Consider the following 19,620-nt stretch of genomic DNA (forward strand, 5'->3'; position numbering starts at 1 on the left):
AAAAAGGTTTATGATATTTATTATGAAATCATTAAAATGATGTAAAGCTAATTATACAGCTACCATTAACATTGATTATATTGAAAAAAAATTTGCATCAAACAAAGATTAACAGACTGCAATAATTTAAAATGGACTCGCCGAAAGTGTAAATAATGCAGCCATTGAACATTTGAGATTCATCTGTTTCAGCAGTACGAATTGTCTATATCTAAGATATTTCAAACTTACGTTACAAATTATTTTTTAATAATTTTAGATATTTAATATCGAGAAAGATGGCATGGTGCTTCAGTTCAGTGTAGAAGATTCTTTCCTGCGAGATCTTGGACCGAAAGAGAAATCCGTGATACTGATACAGTAGTGACAGGTATAAAGAAGGGACCGACTAAACATTTGCTTACGGTAAGTCATGTTTCCACTTTTTCAGATCTTTAAATGTTAGAATTTAGATCGATCTCGGGTACTGCAGCTTGTTAAAAATTAAAGTGTGTATTGTAGATAGGCCCACTTGCTTCTGCCTTTTTTAAACAAAGTTTAAACTGTCAAAAACATAATATATATATTAGGGAATTCTGTTTTTTTTTTCTTTGATATTTTATTTAATAAGTTTGAAAGCACACGTCTTCAGGTAAGAAATGATGTATATATCTTAAAAATATTCCCATTAGTTTTTGAGATATGCGCTTCAGAAAACTGTAGATGTGATGCAATTTTGTGATAATTTTCACTTTAGTATATAAATATCAAGTAAAAATGACAACAAAATGGTTAAAATCACTGTAAAATAGCACAGTAGCAGAGGAAATGCATTTTACTTTCACTGTGTACAGCAACAGTAAAAGCTAAAAAATCCGAAACACAGCTAAAAACACAATTTCGGTGGTCTCACTCATAGGGATCCGTCACGTGCTACGACAGAGGGGAACATTTTTATGATAGAGGGGATTTTAAAAAAAAAATCACCCATAAAAATAACATAAATATAAACAAGGGAGTTTTTTTTTACATATGACTTCTCAAATTTCATCTAAGAAAAACATTTTAAACAAATGAAGTCCCCTCTATCATGAAAAATTTCCCCTCTATCATAGCACGTGATGGATCCCTATGGTCTCACTGAGACTCAATTTTCTCAAATTCATGTTAAACTTTTGCATTGAAATATATCATATTTTTATGCATTATTTACACTGAAAGGTGAAACATTGTACAACAATCATATCAAGTAATGCCACCCAGGGCTGGAACCAGAAATTTTTGACTGGGTGAGGGGAGGAGGGGGGGGGGCACCAGTCTTGACGTCACCGCCGAGGGGCATATAGCAAATAATTGGAGGGGGCGCCTTTGCCAATTTTAGGGGATTCAGGGGGTCTTTCCCTGGACTTTTTTAAATACGGGTATGAAATGGAATCCTTAGGTGCATTTATTGGTGGGTGTACCGGCAATCCCCTCATATTAGGGTGGTCAGGGGGCTCTCCCCGGGGAAGTGTTCGAAATACAGGCATGAAATGTTGGCCTCGTGGTGCATTTTTAGGTATAAATTTTGAGGTATTGGAGGGGTACATTACTCCCCTCTTGAATGGAGGGGGGGGGGGCGGGTCAGGGGGCTCTCCCCTTAGAAAATTTTGAAATACAGGTATGGGGGGGGGGGGGCACGGGCCCCTTGGCCTGCCACCTAAAATTTAATACTTTGGGTCAGTTTTAACAGTAATTTCACATATTTATGCATAGTCTGCAGTACACTGATCTTTGGTGTTACCTTCACTGAAAAGTCAGTACACACACACAGGGTCATATTGGCAAAATTTGTTCAAACTTTCAGCAATGACCAACATTGATGCCTAGTTGTGCATACATCTTGTATAAGTACTGTAATTTCCTACATTATTAAAATATGGATCTCTTATACAGAGAAATGCTTGTGACCTGAAATCCTTATTCATTATTTGACATAATATGCTAAATATCAATTGTATCTACCTTTGCGACCAGTACAGATCAAGATCAGGTTGCACATCCATGCAGTCTGATTATGACCACAGGGGCTCAGCATGGTGGAGGATGGTATATAATTGTGCAATTTTTTTTTAATTGCTCTTCAATCATGGCCCTTTGTTATTGTATTTTACCCAGGTGGGGGGATGAATCAAATTTATTTCATGATAGTTATATAGTTTCAGTTTGGAGATTTCAAAACCAGTCTAGATACCCAAATTATGGTCAAATATTGTGTGAAAATTTCACCAGCTTAAAAATCATCACTTCTGAATGACAAGAAAATAATTTTACTAATAGTAATATACAATTTTTAAAATACTTGCAAAAATATGCGCATAAACATTGTCTGTATGTCAAATTAATGGCAAATAAGATAAACTGCTTTTCATGTCTGGTATAATTGTCATGTAATGTGTTGCAATATTCTATGTTTTTCATAAATTTTATATGCTATCATTTCTGTTTAGATGCTATATCTTTTTTATTTAAATGCTATAAATTGATTTATATTCTATATTTATTTATTTAGGTTCATTTTTTTAGCTCGACTTTTCGAAGAAAAGTAGAGCATTTGCACTCGCCCCGGCGTCGGCGTCGCGGTTGGTTGAAGTTTTTGATAAAGTCAAATATCTCTGTTACTATCAAAGCTATTGACTTGAAACTTAAAATAGTTATTTACTATCAAAGTCTACACCAAAAGAAACAATCCCCATAACTCTGATTTGAATTTTGACAAAATTATGCCCCTTTTTAACTTAGAATTTTGGTTAAAGTTTTTGATAAAGTCAAATTTCTCTTTTACTATCAAAGCCTTTTACTTGAAACTTCAAATACTTATTTATCATCAAAGTCTACACCAGGAGAAACAATCCCCATTACTCTGATTTGAATTTTGACAGAATAATGCCCCTTTTCAACTTAGATTTTTTGGTTAAAGTTTTGATAAAGTCAAATATCTCTGTTACTATCAAAGCGTTTGACTGAAAACTTAAAATACTTATTAATCATCAAAGTCTACACCAGGAGAAACAATCCCCATAATTCTGATTTGAATTTTGACAGAATTATGCCCCTTTTTAACTTAGAATTCTTTGTTAATTTTTTTTTCTAAAAGTCAAATATCTCTGTTACTATTAAACCTTTTGACCTGAAACTCAAAATAGTTATTTGTAATCAAGACACAATTCCCATAAGTCTGAATTTTGACAGAGTTATATCCCTTTTTAACTTGGATTTTTTACTGGCAAATCTCTAACTTAGAGTCAAGTTCTGAGAAAAGTCGAGCGTGCTGCCTTACGGACAGCTCTTGTTATATTTATTATAAATATGCCATAATTTCTACTTAGATGCTATGTTTGTATTTAAATGCTATACATTATATTTAGAACTTACTATTCTATAGAATATTTATTCATTTAGGTTCAATTTTAGTATATTTGGATGCCATTAATTTCTATTTAGATACTATATTATTTTTATTTAACTGATATAATTGCATTCTGGTTCAACAGGCTTAATATACCAATAAAAGAAATTGTTCTCTTCAGAATAAAATTCAGCTACTTCAGAACAATTTTGTTACGGTTTCTAGATTTCACTCCATTGTAGACCTATTTTCCACAATACATCCATACATTTGCTTCAAGAAAACCAAAAGAAAAAGGGGTGTTGAATAGTATGCAGTGAAATGCAAGTAAACTGAAGTCAGCTACCCTCATATTGTCGCATTTCAGAAATTGGTCAGCAGAATAAACACCCTACATTGTTTTTGATTTTGATTGGATATCTGTCATTGCAAATGGTGATCCTCAGTAACACTTTGCTTGTAACAAGTTTATAGGTCCAGTAAAACTTTAGTTGTAACAAGTTTAAAGGTCCAGTAAAACATTGGTTATAACAAATTTAAAGGCCTAGTAACACTTTGGTTGTGTCAACCCAAGCGTTACTGCGCCTTCAAATTTGTTACAGCAAAAATGTTACTCTCATCACAGCAAAAATGTTTCTGTGCTATATAAATGAAAAACATAGAATAATAAGAATATTGCAACACATTACACACCATAGTCTTGCATTAAACTTTTTTTTGTAATCCGATGTGTCCTTTAATTTTTTGAAAAGTTTCTGCTCTGTTGCATTTTATTTTATTTTTTTTCACTTTTTTCTATCTTTTAATATAACACTAGATATTTGCAAACATGACTCTGAGATTTGGTCCATCTGCCACGTGATTCAGCGAGATTTAGATAAGCTGCCAAGACTGTGTACATATCAAAGATTTTTGCCTAAATGCGGATTTTTTGGTTATTTTAAAAATGATGCATTCCTTGAGCATGTTGAGAATGGCAAATTGTTAACATGAGGAAATTTTAACACTGTCCACCAAGGCGTACACTGAGGTTAACAATATTTTTCGAAGATTTATAGAATCGTAGAAATAAGGACATGTGCCAAGTATAGACTATTTGTGCAGCTTGTCCTTTTTTCCAGAAATTATGGTATATACATGCATATCTGTGGTTGGTTAATAACCTGAATACTCAGTGTGACGAAGTTTGTTTAAAGTGTTCATTGTTTTCAGGTTACCTTCATACAAGGAAAAGACAAGTGTGTAGATGCCAGAAATTTCAGAGCCAAAGATGAGTGCAATGAATCGTTCCTTCCCCTAGAGACAAGGGCAACCTTTATTGAGAAGTTTGAAGAGAAAGGTAAACATGATATATATTTTGGCTTGGAGCCTGAGAACATTGTGCTCAGTAGCACTGTATAGGCATAGGAAGCACTTCAGTTTTGGAGTGCTACTATCAAAACATTCACTTTTGAGGAGTTTCACCCATTGCTCAAACCCTAACAAAAAGTGCAACCGTGCAATTTTGAAGTGGAAAAAACTGGTGCACAGTTGGAAGCAATTTTTTGCACTTTAAGTCAAAAATATAAATTCAGTCTATTTATACAGGTCATGTAATTTTGAACCAGGATTGTATCATTCTTTTGGCATCTAGTCTTCATTTGGTTTAATGGTGCAGAATTAAGAAAAATGTCTCAAAATTTATATTTGAATCAATGTTCCTTTGTTAACATTTTTAGCTCCAATATTCGGAGAAAAGGGGGCTATTCTACTCGCCTCGGCTTCGGCGTGACCCTTCTTGGCTAAAGTTTTTCAGCAACCTTTGTTTTTCTGTCATATCTGTGTTACTATTGCTTATATCTTACTGTAACTTCACATAAACATTGTCCAGTATACAAACAAAATATGTGTAGAGGCTGAGCCCATTATATCCAAGGTCAAGGTCACCATGGTGTTATACTTAGGTTACTTTTAAGGTTAAAGTTTTTCGACAACCTAAATGTTTTTATGTCATAGCTTTGTTACTATTGCTTATATCTTAATGTAACTTTACATAAACATTGTCCAGCATAATAACAAAGTATGTACATGTTAAATTTTTTCGATAGCTTCATTTATAGACATATCTTTGGTACTTTAAAAGATAATGATTTGAAATTAAAAAAAATCTTTATAATCCTCATCTGCATGTGTAGTTACAAACCCCATAACTCTAATTGTATTTTTGACAGAATTATGCCCCTTTTCTTACTTAAAGATTTTTTTGCAATTTCTGTTTTCTGGATATAACTTTAATGCAATATAAGATAAAGACTTGAAACTTTAAATGTATTTTTTCATCATCATCTGCATGTGTGGTAACAATCCCCATAACTCTGATTCGTATTTTTTACCAAATTATGCCACTTTTATACTTATTTTTTAGCTCACCTGTCACATAGTGACAAGGTGAGCTTTTGTGATCACCCTTCGTCCGTCGTCTGTGCGTCCGTCCGTGCGTCAACAATTTCTTGTCTGCACGATAGTGGTTTCATTTATGATTTTATTTTAACCAAACTTGCCAAAACTTGTATCACCATAAGATCTCGGTTTCTTTCTTGAACTGGCCAGATCCCATTATGGGTTCCAGAGTTATGGCCCCTGAAAGGGCCAAAATTAGCTATATTGACCTTGTCTGCAAAATAGCAGCTTTATTTATAATTTGATTTTTACCAAACTGGCACACAACTTGTATCACCATAAGATCTTGTTTCATTTCTTGAACTGGCCAGATTCCATTATGGGTTTCAGAGTTATGGCCCCTGAAAGGGCCCGAATTAGCTTTTTTGACCTTGTCTGCACAATAGCAGCTTCATTTATGATTTTATTTTAACCAACCTTGCACACAACTTGTATGGCCATAAGATCTTGGTTCTTTTCTTCAACTGGCGAAATTCCTTTATGGGTTCCAGAGTTATGGCCCCTGAAAGGGTCAGAATTAGCTATTTTGACATTTTCTGCACAATAGCAGCTTCATTTATGATTTGAATTTAATCAAACTTACACAAAACTTGTGTCACCATAAGCTCTCTGTTCCTTTTTTAAACCGGCCAGATCCCTTAATGGGTTCCAGAGTTATGGCCCCTGAAAGGGCCAAAATTAGCTATTTTGACCTTGTCTGCACAATAGCAGCTTCATTTATGATTTGATTTTAACCAAAGTTGCACACATCTTGTATTACCACAAGATCTTGGTTCCTTTCTTGAACTGCCAGATTCCATCATGGGTTCCAGAGTTATGGCCCCTTAAAGGTCCAAAATTGGCTATTTTGACTTTTGCAGTCGTATAGAGACTTCATTTATAGCTTAGTTCCAATTCTTCATAAAATTTGAAAAATCTAGACAGACCGGACAAAAGTACCAAACTTTGCACAGAGGTAGTTTGAACCAATACAAGACTTTTGACTGTAAGGGCCAAGGTCACAGCTCTTTGGAATTCTATTTTTAGAACATTCAAAATGGCCACCATTGAAACAAATAGCAATTTCAGTAAAAGTTAGTTTTTATCTTGTTCTTGGTACATATTTATGTGTAAACTAGTTCATACCTACTCTTAGAGTTAAGTGATACATTTGCAGGAAGTGATGTCAATTTTCACGTCCGTTTGTCTGTAAATCCGTCTGTCTGTATGTCAAAAATGCCGTTAATAAACAGTATCCTTGTGGTTATAACTATAAGATGAGCCCCGTAATGTGCAGCTTGACTTTAATTATGTATTGGTGCAGCTGAAAAAAAAATGTTTGACCAACTTTTGTGTGAAGCATGTTATTATTTGTTCCGTCTGTCTGTCTGTCCGTCCGTCGCAAAATTCATATATCTCAGAACAGCTGTTTTGGCTAAATCTGAGGGTCTTTTTTAAGATTTTTGACATTTTTATTCTATAAATTGTTTAATGCCTATTGCTTTTTGTAATATATAAGTGACTGTTCCTGAAATACCTTGTTAAAAATGCAAAAAAAAAAAATGTATAAAAACGATTTGTTTTAACTGCTTAAAGGGCCATAATGGCTTTGTTTATTATGTGACTGCCGCATGTGCTGTTATGAACATAAAATATAGTAATAACTTGTTAAATCCTTTTTAGATACTTTTTTATAACATATTTTTCAAAGGTTTTACAGTATAACTCACAAAGTATAAAGAATTACTGCGTCCATTCTTTTTTATTACCTCCCTTTTATGTAAAACCATGTAATTATACATATTCTCTTTGTTGAGAGTTGCCGTATCGGGTTTTAACATTAAGGAATTTTAACACAGTGCAGTTCACCTAAACAGACGTGACAAAATATCTTATTGAAAAGTACTTTAGGCATGTTGAACAACTGTTAAAGATGGTTGAGGGGAACATTTCCTTAATCTCTATTCAAAATCACGTTTGATACATGTACCTATTTCTTAATGTCTTGTATAGAGAGCACCATTTGCTACATGTACCTATATTATCTAAAACAAATGTGTTCTCTTATGGCAAAGATTTTAATGGTCAGATTGCGTTATATTTTATCTATGTGTCAATGGGGCTGTTGCATTCTAGGGGTTATTTCAAGGTTAGAGAGTTAGATGTAAGGTCATTTCATAGCATTATTAACTGCAAATTGCTTTATTAATCAATGTAATGATAATAATTGTATAACAGCTTATGCATTTTACATGTGTGGAAATAATGCTATGCTTATAAATGAATTATGCATATATCAATCATTCATTTAAGTATATCTGAAATAAATTAACTAATTGCCCGAACAATGCCATTTCGAGTCAGTGTAATGAAAACATACATGTACTAAATTAACATTGAAGATAAAGGGAAAATAGTGTCTCCAGTTTCTTTCACTGCTGGTGTAAATAGTGTATGCTGTTTTTAATCTATTAAGACATGTTGTCGTCATTTAAGAAGGAATTGAGGTCATTGATCTAAGTGGGACATTTCTAAGTGTTTAGAAGGCAATACATGTATGCTGCAATCAAGACTTTGACTGTTTCATTATGCTTTAAAACTTTGTTGCATAGTATTTCCATTTATTCATAAGGAATATGTCATAAAGTTGCATATACTTCTGATGATATAATTTGAAGTGAAATAGCATAATCATTTGGGAGCTTTTAGTTATAAATGTCAGCATTCTATATCTATCTATATCCCCTTTTGGCTTTTAATCACCATACAGAAGAGAATATCTATATAAAAGAAGAGGCTTTTAAAATAAAAATGAATCATTATGTTCACAAAATTCATGTGCATACATCTATTCCATCTCTTGTCTATATGAATAACTATAGCTTTTTAGTTTATACTAATTTATTTTTAAGCTCAATTGTGATGAAAGCTAGAAGCTTATCTGAACCACACTCGAATCCTTTTCCTGGAAAATCGAGTACTGGTGTCATTTGAGAAGGCTTGGTTATGATCCAAGTCAGTATCAAAGTCTGGGTTGAGCGGCAGACACCTTAAACTCTAGACAACCGCTTCTCTTACCTATAGTTTCTTGACGAGTTACTTATCCCAACAAAAATGTTGTAGTACCAGAAGGCTCTGGCATGATATGTGACCGGGATAAACATGTAAAATGTCACACCAGAAGACTTCGGTTTGATAATTTGAACAGGAAAAATGTCCTGTGTGGTCAAAACTTTCAGCTGCAAGTAATGTTAAATTTGTTTGAGGTAACTATTTGTTCATGCATAAAAACGAAGTAAGGGTGCATATAAATCATGTAAACACCTCTAAATGATAAATTATAACAATAAACCAGTAAATAAAGACATACTCATCAAATAAACGTTTTAACTTTCCATTACAATAAAGCTTTTCAAGATACATGCAAATAAATATAACCATATTGATACTTAACTATATCAAAATAAAACTATTTGAATATAGAGATTTTATATAGATATATGTAATATGTGTTCTATTATGGGAATTACAAAGCTTATCACAAAGCTTATTTAGTCGCCATATGACCTAGAGTTGTGGTAATGCGATGCTAAAACTACCAAAAACAAAAGAACAAAGCTTGTTATTTTGATACATGTATATCATGCAAAAGAACCATAAATGAACATAAACCATGTCTCCCAATATAGCTTTATTTCAATAGAAGGATGAATGGAACTGGCATCTGCATATCATCTGAGGCCCTAGCAGAAATGAAATGCTGCCTTCATATCGTTTGATCTACAATGTACAACAGTAATATAAAACAAACTGATGTTGCGTTCCACATGTGGTCTCATTATGATTACAAATACAGAGCGGGCACGATTTTGCGATAGACAGACAGACAGACAGGCAGAAAGACAGACGAACGAAACAAAATGGAACAAATCTTCTACAAAAATTTAGTCGTTACACATATTTATCACCTCTAGATCAATCGAGATCAAGCAATGCATCTAAGGGCTTATGGTGCATGCACATAAAAGCGTAAGATTTTAAAAAGAAGACATTTTTAACGTATGTACGGACGAATGTACGGACAGACTGTTATGTAGCATGACCTAACTTTATGCAAATATATCACTTGACCCTAACAGTAAGTATGAATTAGTTTACACATAAAGATGTATCAAGAATAAGATAAAAATTAACTTTTATTAAAATAACTATTTGTTTTAATGGCGGCCATTTTGAATGTTAAAAATAGAATTTCAAAGAGCTGTGACCTTGGCCCTTACAGCCAAAAGTCTTATGGTGTCCCAAGCTACTGTTGTGACCTTGGCCCTTACAGCCAAAAGTCTTATATTGTCCCAAGCTACCGTGGTCTCGGTATGACTAAAAATACAGAGCGGAAACGATTTTGCGACAGACAGACAGACAGACAGGCAGACGGACGAACGAAACAAAATAGAACATATTTTCTACAAAAAATTAGTCTTTACACATATTTATCACCTCTAGATCAATCGAGATCAAGCAGCACATTACAAGGCTTATAATGTATATACGTAAAAGCTTATGGTTTTAAAAAAGAAGACATTTTTAACACACGTACGGACGAATGTGCGGACAGACTGTTATGTGGCATGACCTAACTTTATGCAAACGTATCACTTGACCCAAACAGTAAGTATGAATCAGTTTATACATAAATATGTATCAAGAATAGGATAAAAACTCACTTTTACTAAAATAGCTATTTGTTTCAATGGCGGCCATTTTGAATGTTCTAAAAATAGACTTCCAAAGAGCTGTGACCTTGGCCCTTACAGCCAAAAGTCTTATATTGTCCCAAGCTATCGTTTTACAAAATTTGGTACTTTTGTCCAGCATGTCTAGATCTTTCGAAATTGGCACTCTACTATTATGGGTTTTTTTTTAATACAAACTTCCAAAATATCTGCAACAACAATAAAACTTTGATTCCATGACAAATTAGATCCAATCATAGGTTCCAAAGTTATTTTATATCTGATTACCTCCCCTGATTGTAATCAAAATGGATTTATATCAGTAAGTACTTATAGGACTTATTTGAAATTTCATTATTGTCATTAGATGGACTGAGCCAATCAGGGTAGTTAATTATGGACTGATTTTATGTCAAATTACCTCCCTTTATTTCAAATTAAAATGGGTATATCTCCGAAACTAATGAAGATACTGATCTGAAATTTCATTTATGTCAACAGATTTATTTGGCAGATCCTTCTTTTGTTCACTTACAATAATTTTTTTTAATAACTTCCCTTTTACGTTACTATAAATAGCTTATTTTTAGTAACTTTTTTATTATTAGCCGTAGGGAAAAACCGAGACCACTTTTCTGTTGTACAACATGGATGGTACCTCCAATTTTTAGGTGTATTTTGACATATCTGTACCTTGTAAGATTTTTCTTTTTCTTTTTGGTTAAATTTCTTCCCTTTGTTGTTCCTGTCCTTTGGACTTAGATATTTTTTCTGAGGACCTTCTTGTCCTCAAGTGCAATGATAACAGGTGATCGATATAGGGCCATCATGGCCCCTCTTGTCTTAACAAACTGTTTTCTGGACATAACTTTGGTAATATATAAGATAATGACTTGAAACTCAAAATATATCTTGACCATCATCATCTGCATGTGTGGTAACAATCCCAATAACTCTAATTTGTGTTCTTGACAGAATTATGCCCCTTGGTTTATTTTCCTTTTAAAGTAGAGGTCTGTTATTGCGACATATATTCATTTTACTGTCAAATCGCGGAATAGTGGAGTGCGCTGTCTTACGGACAGCTCTTGTTTATATGCATGTGTATATTGATCAGGTGCACAAGTGGTGCAACTTAATTGAAACAATCCTAGGAAATATTGAGCTATGTAATAATCGTAACATATAACTAAAGGTAAATTCTATATTGGTTATGTACTGCATCACAAACAGTAGTACTATGTTGCTACATCATGATAGTTTGCAGAGCTAAACTGAGCCTGCAAAAATATGATGTGATGTTTATTAAGAAAAATAATGCATGTTTTGCAATGGATCTGATTATTTTGAAAATAATTACATTATCTGACATGTATATGATTGATAGATTTAATACACCAAACATGAAAATGAAATCAAAATCATCAGAAGTTTCCTAGAATCAAGTGATGAACATACCTATAAAGTTATCTTCAGTTTACACATATTTATTATTTATTTGATTTTCAGTGACAGAATTGGCGAACAATAGCAACAACACTAGCAGTGAATCTGGGTCCTCGGCGGCCAGTGACACAGGTACTAAAACTGTCTTGAGTGCTCCAAATAACTATCATCATAGTTTAGATATTTTACTACAGTTGTTTTTCCCCCTTCTAAAGCAGGGGGTGTGGAGGCATTTAGATTTGCAGCATGCCTTTGTTCGTCTGTCCATCTGTCCTAGCATTGACATTTTATTCATTTTCTTTTATTTGTGTTTCGCATATGTTTTAGAGACCCAGTCTCACAAAAATTGCCAATCCTTGTCGCCAGGATACTCGGTCCTATATTTCTTTTCAGGTGTATTCTATGATCGTTTTTAAGACTTTTATTAGTAGAACTGGTCTTGATGAGTATTTTAAAATCAACATGCTTTCACAAATACACAGAACAGTAGATGTAGTTCATATAATATTATAAGTAACTATTGCTTTAAACAGTTATTCCTCCCTTTACCTTAATTGTTGCAGGGGAGAAAAATGTGATTCTCATTTATTTCTGATTGAACTGTAGATAAAGCAAAGAACAAAACTTTTTACATTTTCTGTTGAAAATATTTATTTTAGTGAACATTTTGAAGTCATGAATTCAAAGGAACAATTCTCAAATTCAAAATCATGAATTGAAAACATCTGTTAAAAATGACATAAACGTTTATTGAAGAATTGTGAGCAAAGACTATTATTTTTCTCTCCCATGAGACTCTTTACAATGATATTTAAACTATTGTCTGCTTTGCTGTTCGCATGGGTGGTCTGTTACTTTACGGGCTGTTGCAGTTATAGCTTTGAGTGACTGCTCTTAGAGAGTATTTCAATTTTAAAAGACCATATTAAATCCTTAAGGCTTTTCAGCATCAGCATTAAAAGATAGATCTACTTGTACATTCTGTAAGATTGTTACTCCTGGTTTTGATAAATTAACTTCTTTTATTTCTAGTGCATGACTGCTACAAATGGTTCCGATGAACGCACTGACAGCTTGAAAGAGGAGATTGACATATTGAAGGTTTGTATCTAAGTTTTCGATGAAATTTGAATAATTATAATTTACAAGCTTAAAGCTATTTGGCTACAGATGCCATTGCAAAAACTTGTTATCGTCAAATTAAGTAATCCACAAAAAGAATGGTTTACTTTTTGAAGCATGTAATTTCAAACATAAAGAAACAACTGTTTAAATTTGTTTTGCAAACTGATTATCTCTTATATTAAATGATATCAATTTGAGACAAATTAAAAATAGTTCATAGCACTGACATCTGTAGCAGCTTTAAATGATTTATAAGTAATTTTGGGGGAAGCATTACCAGAGTGCTTTGCATTTGCTGTACAGTATGACTCAACCGTACATGGTGCACTCAGACAATATTATATATACATGTATATAATCATGAGGATGAAGGCTATAAGATCCAGTCTGGTTGTGTAAAAAATGTGAGGGTACACTACAAAACCTATATGTAAAAGAAGCACATATATGATGTAGGTATATAATCACCCTTGTGAACCAAGGGGGTGACAAATGGTCTTCCCAGAGTGTCACCCAAGAGTCTGTGGGGAAGGGGATTTAGTTATCTGTGAAGCTGTCACTGATGGAGGGTCATAAGATTCTTTGTGTTAATGTAGGTATCTTGGAGTATGGATTTTGTTCACAGGTGACCTTTAGTCAGAGGTAGACCGTAGCCATTAACACTTGTTTGGGCTGTAACTCATCATCATCGACATTAATGTAACTATTTGTTTCTATGTAGGAAGAGAACAAGAATAAATATGCCATTGTGAAAAAGTTGCAAGAAGAAAATCAGCAATTAAAGGTAATAAAAGTGTTGATATTGTAGTTTATGAGAGTCTTACATGCTGGCCTAGTAAATCTAGCTAGTCTAAATTGTGGAAAGAATACATAGTACTTTGAAAAGTATTAAAGGTATTTGCTTAACACTTCACTTTATCATAGAGGCCATGAGAGGAAATGAAGTTTTAAAGAACCATTAGTCTACTTTACCTAGTTTTTGAAGTATCCCCCACATTCACATTGAAAACTACAACATCTTACGAAAAGACAGAAACAGGAATGGTGGAGGTGTCTGTATCTACATAAGGAGTGATTTAGCTTTTAATCCACGGAAAGATCTTTTACATGATGAACCTGAAGCAATCTGGTGTGAACTTTTACTACCGAAGACGAAACCCATCATTTTTGGCGTTATCTACCGTCCTCCAAAACTGTCGAACTTTTATAATATTTTAGAATAAGTATGTTTGAATACATCACATTTTACTTCATTTGAAACAGTGATTTTAGGAGACTTCAACACTGATGTGTCTAAAAATAACAAAAAGTGTACTTTATCATCTACTTTGAGAACTTTTATTGACATGTTTCATTTTAAACAGTTAATTGTTGATTTTACAAGGATTGGTAAATTGTCATCTACTATAATTGATCTCATTCTAGTGTCTGACATTGACAAGATTATACAGTCTGGTGTGATAAATACATGTATAAGTGATCATCAAATGACATATTGTACAAGATAAGTTAGTAAAAGTTTTATAGGTGTGCATAATAATGTTAAAGTAAGATCCAAGAAAAATTATAAAAGAGAAGATTTTCAGAATATGTTATTGAATGAAGACTGGAGCTGTGTTATTTTGTGTGATAATGTTTCTTTTGCTTGGGAATCATTCAAATCTATATTTTTAACAGCTGTAAATAACGTAGCACCTGTCAAACAGGTTAGAATAAAACAACGCACTGAGCCCTGGATTACCCAAGAAATTCTACAAAGTATAAATGAACGAGATAAGTCGTTCCATGTGTATAAAAAGGACAGGTCAGATGTTAGTTTGGAAAACTTTAAGCAGCTCAGAAATAAAACTCAATACTTAATTCATAAGGCAAAACAGATTTTTTTTAAAGATAAAATAGAAGAAAACAAGTCTGATTCTAAGTCTCTTCGGGATGCACTCAAGAACCTTGGTCTGCCATTTAAGAAGTCTAATACATCATCTCGTTCTAACATTGGTCTTCAAATGGATGACGATAATAATGAGATATGTTTTAATAAGCAAAAAGTTTCTGAGAAATTCAATGTTTTTTACACAACAGTTGCTTCTAAATTGGTAGATAAATTGCCTAGGTCCCTCAAAAGATATGGAAGGAATTTTGTTGTTTCTTTTTACTCACAAAAAGGTGTTTTTCCTAATGATTTTTCTTTTTCAGTCATGTCTGAGAAATTTTTTTTAAAATATTTAAGTAAACTCAGTGTAAGTAAGTCTACTGGACTGGATGGTATTCCTTGTAAGTTTGTTAGAGATAGTGCATCTATTATAGCTTGTCCTCTCACACATATCATAAATTTGTCTTTAATTCAAGGGGTAGTTACAGATGAGTTGAAATCTGCAAGAGTTGTTCCCCTTTTTAAGAAAAATGATAAAACAGATGTTGGTAATTACCGCCCTGTGTCCATACTTAGTATAATTTCCAAGATTTTTGAGAGGGTCGTTTATGACAAGTTGATTCCTATCTCAATGACAAAAATTTATTGTACAAGTTTCAGTCTGGTTTCAGAAGAGGATTTTCAACTGATACATGTCTCATACATCTTTCTGATTATATCAAGTTTGAAATGGATAAAGGTCATCTCATAGGCATGATTTTACTTGATCTCCAGAAGGCATTTGACACTGTGGATCATTCTATCCTTCTTATGAAACTTAAAGGCCTTGTTCTTGGCCCTGATGTATTACGTTGGTTCAGATCATATTTTTCTGACAGACAACAACTTGTAGATGTCTCTGGAACCTTTTCTAAGCCTTGTAAAATTACTTGTGGTGTCCCGCAAGGGTCAATACTAACACCTCTTTTGTTTTTAATTTATGTGAATGATATGTCTGCAGTGGTTAAAAATAAACTGTTACTCTATGCTGATGATTCTGCTATAATGGTCTCTGGTAAAACTAAGTCATCTATTGAAAATGATCTAGCTAAAGATCTTGAAATGGTTAGTCAATGGTTAATTGATAATAAATTGTCTCTACATCTGGGTAAAACTGAATCTATTATATTTGGTTCCAAGCCTAAACTTAGGACTAATAGGGACCTTAATATAAAGTATAATGGTCAAAATATTAATCCTACCTCAGCTGTCAAATACTTGGGTGCAACCTTAGATCAGAATTTAACTGGTGAATCTATGGCTAGTTCCATTATTAAGAAAGCTAATGCCAGGTTAAAATTTCTTTATAGAAAGAAGGCCTATCTTAATGAACATACTAAAAGACTTTTGGTTTTATCCCTTATTCAATGTCATTTTGACTATGCTTATTCATTTTGGTATCCTGGTTTAACACAATTTTGGAAGGACAAACTACAGGTTACACAAAATAAATTGATCCGATTTGTATTGAACTTGAACAACATCATTTTATTTCCCTAAACTGGTTACCCGTTTCCAGAAGAGTTGAACAAATTACTCTTTGTCATGTTTTTAAAATAAAAAATGGTCAATCCCCTGATTACATGGGTCATCATATCGTTAAACAGGATTCTGTTCACGCATACCAAACTAGATCTAGCCAAAATGGGTCATTTGTGCCACCGAAAGTTAAAGGTTTTGGCCTAAAGTCTTTTTCCTACTTGGGCTGCAAGTTATGGAACATGCTGCCTCCCCACATAAGACAATTGCCCAACATATCTAGTTTTAAAAGGGCGGTAAAGGACCACTTTCTTAACGATAAGCTTCGTTGCTGAACTTATGTGTTCTTTGTGTTATCTAGTCCCTAATTGTAATGCATTTTTTTAAGAAATTATATTTTTACAATGTACTGTGATATTAGTGTCTATTTATTCATCTGTCTTTCGTTTAATTAAGAATCATAAATTGATTAGTTTGAGCAATTATAATTACATATGCATAACATATACGTTATTTTATAATTATGAACTCAGTAATTTTTTTATATATATTCATGTTAATGTTTCATGCCTCTCTATGTCAGACCATTGGTACCAAGGACCACAATGGGTATAAGAGATTTTTTTCTCTTTCTTGTGTCATCCTTGATATTGATGTGACTGACATAGTTCATAACACATTACTTCATATAACAACTTTTATATGTGATTATAATTTTTTTTATATGCATGTATTGTAACTATGTTATGTTTGCTCAATTATTGCAATAAATCTATCTATCTATCCCCTGTATTATATTTAATAATGCTTGTCCGGAGCGTAACATGAAACTGTAAAAGGTATTTGATTGAAAAATCACAGTATGAAAGAAGCCATCGAGAGTAAGTGCAATATCAAAGAAGTATAACTCTACCTGGCCTACTTTTATATTATTTCCCTTTACTCAATGTTCTGTTCCGGGGCATAACTCTAAAATATCACAGGAATTTATTCAAACTGCATGCATATTCAGCAAGTTCATTTTAAAGAACCATAACGTTGGATGCCTTCTTTATTTAGTTATCTCCCTTTACCGCGATCTTGTTGATTTAGTCCACATATTCTGACAACTACAAGTACTTATGGTTTTACTGATTCCTTGTTTTTAATGATTATACCCCTACACAACGGAGTTTGGGGGCAGGGTATATAGGAGTGGGCTTTGCGGTCGGTCGGTTGGTCGGTCCGTTGGTTTTCATGGTTTCCGGATGATAACTCTTGAAAGGCTTGACTGATTTAAACAATTTTTAATACACAGGTGCAACATCACACAATACAGGTCAAGTTCGAATTTGGGATCAGTAGGACAAAGATCAAGGTCACAGTGACCCTGAACAGTAAAACTGTTTCCGGATGATAACTCATGAAAGGCTTAACCGATTAAAACTTTTTTGGTACACAGGTGTAACATCATAAAATGCAGGTCAAATTCGACTTTGAGATCTGTAGGTCAAAGGTCAAGGTCACAGTGAATCGGAACGGTTATATTGTTTCCGGATGATAACTCAACGCTTGGGCCTAGGATCATAAATTTTAGTACACAGGTGTAACATTATGAAATACAGGTCAAGTTCTACTTTGAGGTCAGTAGCTCAAAGGTCAAGGTCACAGTGACTCGGAACAGTTAAACGGTTTAAGGATGATAACTTGAGAACGCTTGGGTCTAGGATCATAAATTTTTGTTTACAGGTGTAACATGATTGAATACAGCTCACATTTGACTTTGAGGCTAGTAGGTCAAAGGTCAAGGTCACAATAACACGAAACAATTAAATGTTTTTCGGATGATAACTTGAGAATGCTTGGTCCTAGGATCATGAAAATTGATAGGGAGGTTGGTTATGACCAGCAAATGACCCGTAATTATGTTGAGGTCAGTAGGTCAAAGGTCAAGGTCACAGTGACCCGGAACATGTAAACTGTTTTCAGACAATAACTTCAGAATGCTTGGGACTAGGATCACGAAACTTAATAGGGAGGTTGGTCATGACCAGCAGATGACCTATAATGATTTTGAGTTGCAAAGGTCAGAGTGACCCGGAATATTTAAACCTTTTTCGGACAATAACTTGAGAACGCTTGGGCCGAGGATCTTGAAACTTCATAGGGAGGTTTATTATGACCAGCAGGGAGGTTGATCATGACAAGCAGATGACCTCTGTTGAATTTGAGGTCAGTAGGTCAAAGGTCAAGTAAGTTCAGCTTTGACATAGGCTTAGTTCTGTGACAAGGCCATATTGTGGGGGTATAATTCATCAGTCCTGTGACAACTCTAGTTTACAATATTTCTTTTGCAGTTTGACAATAAGAATCACCTTGAAACAATAGAAAAACTGAGAAATGAAGTAAAAAAGGTATGCAAAATGATGTTAATCTTTTGATGATAAGCATTTTGTTTCCACATTATTTTGCATGCAACAGTATCATTGAAAGTATACTAGTAGAAAGTGAAACAAGGTAACGGCACAAAGAACATGGTTTGCTTGTCCTTTCATACAGATACAAGAATTTTAGCATGATCTAAAACCAGTATATCATGCTGTTGCATGAGATGTTGAAAAAGGCAACTGATTAGGATTGCACAGCAAAAAGTTTAGCACATTTGTTCGATTTAATTTAAATGTTCGCGTTAGAATGGAAATAGATCTTTTTTTATAGTTGTACCAGTGAGTTTACAAATAATGATATTAAGTGCTTTGTAATTTATCACTTGGGCCTTTGTGATTACTTTACTGTAAAACCTGCTTTAGCGGTCACCTTTATTAAGCAGCCAACATGTCTAAAGTAGTCGTTGCCTTATTTCCCAAAATCCATTGTATAAATTACCTGCATTATGCAGCCACTTTTTTCCACTCAGCTGGCTGCTCAATACTGTTGTACTGTACTACACATCTGACATATTACCCGGTATTTCACTAAAAAGTAAAATCCATTTCTCAATTTGAAAGATGGTATTGTCTAATTTGACAACTATGAGCTTGATGAATTCAAAAAGATTATTCGCAGAATGTTGGATTGTATTGTTACATTTGAAAGATAGACTTGATTGTTGTTATATGAATTCATGACGTATGTCACATGTTTAACATGTACAATTACTTTTC

At 33.6% G+C, this 19,620-nt stretch overlaps 1 long non-coding RNA gene across 1 annotated transcript; it reads left to right on the top strand.

The window, feature by feature from the left end:
- The first annotated feature begins 285 nt into the window (after window positions 1-285).
- On the top strand, window positions 286-13,964 carry LOC123560530 (uncharacterized). Its single transcript, XR_006688257.2, has 5 exons — window positions 286-405; window positions 4,580-4,706; window positions 12,028-12,096; window positions 12,997-13,065; window positions 13,811-13,964. It is a non-coding gene; the product is annotated as an uncharacterized LOC123560530 (long non-coding RNA).
- The last annotated feature ends 5,656 nt before the right edge of the window (window positions 13,965-19,620 follow it).

The sequence above is a fragment of the Mercenaria mercenaria genome, chromosome 10 (genome assembly GCF_021730395.1).
Source record: "Mercenaria mercenaria strain notata chromosome 10, MADL_Memer_1, whole genome shotgun sequence".
Lineage (NCBI taxonomy): Eukaryota > Metazoa > Mollusca > Bivalvia > Venerida > Veneridae > Mercenaria > Mercenaria mercenaria.